Genomic DNA, 8,441 nt, shown 5'->3' on the forward strand with positions numbered 1-8,441 from the left:
AAAATGCCTGGACACATACAGAGTATCAACAGCTTTGTTTTACAAAGGTAGGGATCTCATTAGCATACATTATGTTTATACACCAGTTATCAACAGTGTTAGTTACTCTTACAGTGAAGCATTCAGCACTATTTTGTGTTAATTAGCACGTTAATCCAGAAACAAAATTCACTGAAACCCCCTGGGAAGCAAAATACTCCTTAGTGCAAGCAAGTCCTTAATTCCCCATTATGAAGGCTCTGGCAGCCATGCTGGGCTAAGGAATATGCACACTGGAAACCTCCCAGTGCCCACTCTCACCCACCACTCCTTTTAGCTATGCTACATAGACATGTAACAGCAGCATCATGGTTTGCGGGGACAGGCTGGGAAGGAGACCACTAAAGGCAGCTCAGTGAAGAAAGGAGAAGAAAAATTAGACAGGCAAGACAATTGCTTTAACCCAGAGGACTTCAGTGACCCAGTCCTCAGCAGCTCCCAGGGCTGGGTGTGTGCAGCAGCTGAGCTGTGCAGGAACAGAAGTGGGTCACACTTGCCATGTCTTATGAAGTCCATGATAAGAAAGCAGAGTTCAAAGGCATCTGTATCCCCGAGCATACAGCCATTCCAGCCTCAGCTTCCACATGAAAGAGGTACCAGCTCTGCAAAAAGGCAGCCAGGGTGTGAAGAGGGAAACTCTCTTTTGCACTAAGTCTGTAGCAGACAGTAAACTCCTTCTTCTCCAAGCACTGGGTTATTTCTCTTCCACAGTATTCCTGTGTTTCTGTTTCTGCAGGTGGCAAGATTTTCTAAAGATGCTACCAAACATTTTCTTACACACCTATTTCATACCTCATTAGCACACCACATTAAAAGCTGTTTTTCTTCCCACAGCTTACTTTATTCCATTAATTTCCCTTGCTCTTTGTGGTATTTGAATTCCTGTGATCATAATAAACAGGATACAATCTATTGGTATTTCAGTCTTCAGTTGAGGGCTTTAAAGAGGCAGGCAGAAAGGCAAGTGTTGGAGAACATCCTTTAGTGAGAGGATGACTTGTCAAATTCAACACTGATCCTTCTTCCACCCCCAAAGGAGGCTGTGTTCTTCTCAACAAGGAGGATGGCTGCAGGTTAGAGCCCCCTTTGCCATGAGACCTCTCAGCTGCCAGTATGACAGGCACCATTTTGTTTGGTTGGGTTTTTTTAATCTGGAAAACAAGCCTGCCTCTCCATGGTATTTTCACGTTACATATACTGAGAAGCTCCAGAGAAGCTCTTGTAGTGTGACAATCCTAAAGCAGCAGTGGCAGTTGAGCTCAGGAGCCCTCAAAATGAACAGGAACACCCCTGGAACTGCTTACAGCAGTGTGTTCAGTCTGGCCCACAGAAGCCTCAAACCACTAGGAGGAACTAAAGGCAGCATAGCAGTACAAGCAATAAGAACTCACTGTTACAAATGACAAGGCTCATGCCACCATTACAAGTAACCATTAAATTACCATTCCACATACATCATATCCTGGTACAGATGATGAGCAGCTCCCTAGCAGCACACAAGCAACACAAGTGGCCAGTGGCTGTCACCCACAGCTCCACACACAGACCCACAGTTTATAATGAAACTTCTCTTCAGTTAGTCCATACAAGTAGCAGACAAACATTTGAAGCAAGGCATGACAGCAAAATTACAGTCTCTGCCTTGATGCAAACAAGGATCACTCACATTTTGGTAAGTTCATGCCTCATTTCTCAACACTTAAATATTTATCACCCACCCTTTCAAAACAAAAAGAGCTGATACACGTTTTCTTAGCAAAGGTCTTTGTCTCCAGTATTTATTTACATGAAGGCTTGAAGGCAGTTGCAAAGAAAGCAGAGGGGAAAAAACACACCCAAGCCTGAAAGACCCTTATGCTCTGTTACTCCAAAACAAACAGGGGAATCCCAACTGGCCCCCAAGGAATGAGCATGGAGACCCAGCTCAGACACATGCAGTACTCCAATGGATGGTCTTCATGGCAGGTAGCTTAATGAGAGACACCCTCATTAATGGGGCTCTTTTACTTGCACATTTTATACATGAGGAAAAGCTATGAGTACGTATACCTGAGTATAAGCTCAGATCTTTCCATGCACTTTTTTCTTATGACTACAGCTTTAAAGCAATGTGGAGGATACCATGTCAGAGCGGCATCTCTCACTGCCACAGAGGCAGCGTTTCCAACGCACCTCAAGGAGCAGCCCTGTCTTCTCTTTCCAAAAGTTATGTCCCAAACCTTTCACACCCAGCCCAGAGGCTGTGCAGGGCTAGGCTGAGCCACTGCTGCCGTATGTTTCGAAGGAGGAGAAAAAAAAAGTGCTTTAAAGGCCACATGGGAATCCCACATTTACTTCAAAGAAAGCTTATGCAGTCACAGGTGTACAAGCCATAAATAACATTTGTGCCTTCCACTCATAACATCTCTCTTGCACTCATTTCAAAATATTCATGCACTGTGTCTTGAAGTGGTGCTGCAAAAATGGTTAAATATCAGAAACACTGAGGTCTCAAACAGCAGAGGGGGTGACTAAGAGTCAGAAAACGCAGGCTCTGTAATGCTTTAGTTCCCACCAGCTGCTCCCAGTGACCCAGGAAAGCCGGTACTTACTGCAGTAACTGGTCAGCACAACTCCTGAACCATTTACAGCTGTTTCATCTTGAAACTGTTTCCTTCTCACAAAGTTATCCTTGACCAACACAAACGATTCATAGCACACCAGTTACAACAAGCAGAAACCCAGGAATGAGAGCACATGGTTGTGAGGGTGTGAGAGCTGCTTGAACCCTTCAGCCTGGTCATTTGTGCTCATTGCACCTTCCAGAGCCAGCGATGCTGGCCCTGCTGCGGGCAGAAGGAGCCAGCAGTGCCACCGGCCCGGTGTCACCGGGCTGCAGAACGCCAGCAGTGCCGCCGGCCCGGTGTCACCGGGCTGCAGAACGCCAGCAGTGCCGCCGGCCCGGTGTCACCGGGCTGCAGAACGCCAGCAGTGCCGCCGGCCCGGTGTCACCGGGCTGCAGAACGCCAGCAGTGCCGCCGGCCCGGTGTCACCGGGCTGCAGAACGCCAGCAGTGCCGCCGGCCCGGTGTCACCGGGCTGCAGAACGCCAGCAGTGCCGCCGGCCCGGTGTCACCGGGCTGCAGAACGCCAGCAGTGCCGCCGGCCCGGTGTCACCGGGCTGCAGAACGCCAGCAGTGCCGCCGGCCCGGTGTCACCGGGCTGCAGAACGCCAGCAGTGCCGCCGGCCCGGTGTCACCGGGCTGCAGAACGCCAGCAGTGCCGCCGGCCCGGTGTCACCGGGCTGCAGAACGCCAGCAGTGCCGCCGGCCCGGTGTCACCGGGCTGCAGAACGCCAGCAGTGCCACCGGGCCGGTGTCACCGGGCTGCAGCACAGGCTGCAGAACGCGGGTGTCTGGCACCCTCTAGGGAGGAGCACACGAAAGACCAGCTCACAGCTGCTGCTTCCCCACTCCACCTGCTCAGAGCGGACACAACTGTACAGACATGGCAGGAAAGGAAAACAAGTCAGGTAAGCACAGAAAGAGGCTTCCCATGACTGCCTGTGCTAGTGCTGCGTTTCTCTTCTCAATATTCCTTTGTTCTTTCATGCTGATGTCTGGTGCAAAGTGCTACACAGACTCTTAATTACTAGCACACTGTACATGGCCCAAATACAGGTTTCCCCCATTAGATCTTCCAGCTGATTGCATCAACAAATTGCAACCACTTACAAAAAAGAAAACAAAGTGATAAAACAGTCATGTAAGGACTTCCAACAGGCTGGTCTACAATCCCATATCTCTGGAGCTTCAAATTCTAAAGAGGTTTCTCAGAATATTCTCTTTACGCAAAAAGTGAAATAAATCTGTAATCTGCACACAAGTAGTTTGCACATGCTTATTTTCAACTCAGGTGAAGCACCCTGCTGATTTTCAAGAAGTTCCTCACTTTGACAGGCAGTTTTCCACAATTACAGCCTCTGTGAGATCAATGGGATTATTCTTAGATAAAGTAAAATGGAAAACTGCAACCCATAGGCAGTGATGAAAACCTCCTTATTTCAACTTCAGTGGCTTCTGGATCTAGCAGGGAACATTCTAAAATGCAGCTAAGAGCATTGTTGTGGTTTTCTTAAGCATGTAACAGGAAAAGAAACATTTGACTTCAAACCAGGAAAAATAACTACTTAACCTACAAAGCAAATGTTTGTTTGTTTTTAAAAAGATTATTATCCCATAAAACTGGTGGGGAATTAGTTGGAGCTACCAAAACTCATCTTTTCTTTGGCACACAGTTCAACAAAAACATAATGTATTAAGATAAACTCTGTGAAGAGTTTTCACCAGAAGTTATAACCCTGGCTGAGCTCAGACTTCCAAAGCAAAGATTTTATAGATAAATCACAACAGAAAAAAAGCAGCCACCACCCCACTGGTTCCCAAAAAGAACTGGTAGCAAATTATTATCCTCTTTCAGAAAGATACACATTTAACTTCCACACAGCCCCTCAAACTGCATTATCAACAGCTGATCCTGTTTCCAGGGAACCTCCATTTCACTAGCCCAATGGGAGAGTGTCTGACAACCAAAACTGGCATGGAGGAAAAAAACCTAAAAAATCACAGTGCCTGTTTTCACTCTAACATGTTGGTTTTGTGGCATTCTTTACAGCTAAACAGAGTGCTACTCATCTGTTACCTGTCACAGCCCAAGATCTCCATGACATGCATAAATTCCAAAGCCTTTTGTCTAGATGTTTCACAAATCAATTTTAAAGAACAAAACACACCCAGCTGCATGGGAAGATGCTCTTCCCACAGAAGAGCAAATGCAATTTCCATTTGCAGCCTGGCACCAGCCCTGCCGCTTATGGAAACACTGGAGAGAGAACCAAGCAACTGGGGAGACCAGGCAGGAACACCCCCCAGGGCACAGGGAGACAGATGTCAGCAGCCACTAATGAGGTTTTAGGAAGAAGATGTGGGTTTGGATGAGGGGTCCTTTGTACAGCAATGGTCTCTATCCTGAATGGCCTGAACAGCACCGTGCTTCAATAAACCAACACTTCTTCTCTAAAATATGATCAAAGGCTTAAAAAAACCACTGCAAAACCTCTCACCCACATTCACAAACTCTGGACAAGAGCCACAGAAACTTTCATTGCTGACATCTCATCTTCAGATGTGCAACCTATTCTCTATCACTCTAACAGCCACAGCTTGCCATAATCCAAAAGTAGTATTTCTGTTCAAATACAAGCTAGAAATACAGAGCAAACACAAATAGAGACAGACTGGAGTTACTTTCAAAAAAAACCACTCAACTCTGGATTAGAGCAGAGTTTTAGACAGTGGTATCTTGGTGGAAAACGCATTTCTTATTGTAATTTGCCTCCAATCCAAGCCAATGACATATCTGTATTTGCAACTCAGCTAACAACAATAACAAAACCCCGAACTGCTCCACAACCAGAGCACTTTCAGCCTCTATCTCTTTGAAAAGATAATTCTGGTTTGGGTCACAAGAGAGCCTGCAAAGGAAGGTATCTCCTGGCACACTCCAATCTACTTGTACATCCCTTTTGTTTTCAAACAACTCAAGTAGGAGAAAAGCACATGCTTCAACATTTGAGGTAGGAATTTAAACAACATAAATGAATGCTTTTATTTAACGTTTTTCATATTGTTTAACAAAGAAAAACTAATGGCTTACAACAAAGAAAGAGTGGAATCAGGTATTAGATGAACAGGGCAGGATTCATACACAAATGCCACAGACTACACAGGACAGGTCTAAATTCAGGTCATACCAGATAAGCTAAAGAAGCAGGACCATATTCATTGCAAATGCACACATAGTAAAATAATTTTGAGAAATTAAGCATGGAACTCAGCAGGCTGAATGGCATCTTCACCTCAGTCACAGCCATCCACACAGGCACATCAGCACTCAGAATGGGAGCTCAGCATGTTTCCTTATTTGTCTGCATGAAAAATTAAAAAGAATCCAAACCCCACCATTTTTTCCCCTGCAGTGACATACAGTCACTCATCTCTTGGCTCCCACTTTTGATGCCCTTCCTCTCTCTCAGATGCCAGACTGCCATTACAAAAGAAGTAACCAGCACCTTCTGCCTCTGAGTCAAGCCTCTGCACATGACGGAGGTCAGCAGCAATTCCCACCTGGCTCTGCACATGCTCTTCACAGAAGGCTGATGGATTTTCAAGCCAAGAAAGCCCCTTCCAAAGTCCCTCACCAAAATTATGGGCTGTCCCAGAGAGCCAGGAGTTGAGCTGCCTAAAGCATTCCAGACTAATTTAATAATTTTTAAATACAAAACATCAAACGCCTTGAAGCTAAGAATTTCTACTGCAAGCTGGGCAATCAGCAGCTGAAAACAAAGGAGGAAGAGCTGGAAGCAGAGGCCAATACCAAAATGATCATCAACTACCAATATGACACCAGCACAGCAGAGTTCAGTATAGTTCTGGATATCATGCCAGGTAACTCTAGCAAAGGGAGTACTCCCACTACTGTGTTTAAAAACAATGACATGAGCACCCTGCTGAGACATCACTAAAAGCACATGAATGGGCCTGGCCACGTTCAAGGATGAACCAGCTGCAGAACAGACCAGCCAATGCGCCCAGGAAATTACTGTGGCTGCTGTGTCCAGCTCTGAGATGCCCAGCACAATCCCACTGACACAGAGGAGTGAGTTCTTTACAAGATCACCAAGACAGACTGAGGCTGGAGGAAATGATGAGGAAAATACTTTTGTCCAGCCATAAGGCATGAAGGTTGATGAAAAACCTTGCCAGTCCACCCTCCCATAGGGTAGAGAGAAGAGAGAGGCTTTCCCAGAGACATAGCAGCAGGGGATGAGACAGTGAACATAACACACGTGATAGTGGACATTTCAACTAAACACATAATAACTTCTAACCATGAAGGGTGGTCAAACACAGGAACAGGGCATCCTTGGAGAGTGAACAAGGTCCTGAGTAACCTTATCTCTGTGGAAAGGAGCTGGACCTGACAACCTCCAGAAGTTCTTTCCAAACTTTTATTTCATGAATGTGTAACAACATGGCTTATTCAGCCCAACAAACCAGAGCCCGAATTTGTGCCCTCTTTGGGACAGCCCCAAACACAATCAAAGCCATCTTAAACCAAAGGCTAGCAGTGATGAACTGACCATTCAGGCCATACAATTTCTCTTCACAAGGCTCTGTTTTTAAACTAACCCAGAAATGAACAAAAGAGGCTCCCAATCAGGCTTCTTTCAACTCTAAGTCAGCTGTACAATCCCTGCTTATTATTTCAAGGCAATTTCACTTTGAGGCATATACAAAGAGTTCAGCCAGAAGCAAGGAACCAAAAGGAACAATCTCATTCAATTTCCGAGCATAAGCTTCTACAGCTGCAAAAGGGAAAATTAGGCACAAAATGTGGACAACGTAAAAAACAGAAATGCAAAGTAAAATCTGTACATATGGGGCCAGCAGAAACTGTGTTGTCTCAGGTGCTGCTCTCCCATCACCCCACTCCCCCAAATACAGCAGCTGCAGATGTATCCTTGTATCTGTCAGAAAAGATCCCACAAGAAGAATATGGATTGTTTCCACTAGCAGTATAATAATGCGGCTTCAGATTCCTTTTTTATTATCAGTGCCAAGAATCCAAAAGAAAGAAGCTAAGAGTTAGGACTCTCTCAAAGTTCTTAAGGCTATAAATATTACAGAGCTGTCTTGATTTTTTTTGTTTGTTTACATATTACTCAAAAAACCCTGCCCAAATCTGACAGGTCCAGGGGCAGCCAGCCAAGCACCTTTTCCCTGTTTGACCATGTCAAGTATCACCTAACCATGACACTTCTTGGGCTAAAGCACACAGGGCAAATCATTAATTTCTACAGAGCAATCCACCTCCAGAGAATCCTACTGGCATAAACATCAGCCCTCACCAGACAAGAAAAGGGATCTGTTTGTATACAGTGCCAATACTGTAAGAGAAGTTTCCTCTGATTGCAACGTGGGGGCTGATTAGCCCCAAACCCTTTCCTTTTTGCACATCCAGAAGCTCAGGGAGGCTCACATTCCTCCTGCTTTACACCAGCCAGGAAGCCCAGGCTGCACAATGGACTAGTGAGACCACCCAGAGAACATGGAAAAGAGACAGGGTCCCTTAGACCCACACTGCTCACTGGGACCTTGTCACCCTGTCAGAAAGGAGCAGCTCAAACACAGCTCCTCACACCACACCCAAGGAAGTGCCTGAAACCCACAGCTTTGCCCTTATCACCATGGAAAAGAAAAAGCACCCCAAAAGGAAAACAAAACACACCAACCCAATCCAAAAGCATCCTGCCCCTTTTAGAAATAATATTGCTGGGCTTTTGTCACAGCACAACAATGTGCT

This window comes from Geospiza fortis, unplaced genomic scaffold, assembly GCF_000277835.1.
Source record: "Geospiza fortis unplaced genomic scaffold, GeoFor_1.0 scaffold318, whole genome shotgun sequence".
NCBI classification, from domain to species: domain Eukaryota; kingdom Metazoa; phylum Chordata; class Aves; order Passeriformes; family Thraupidae; genus Geospiza; species Geospiza fortis.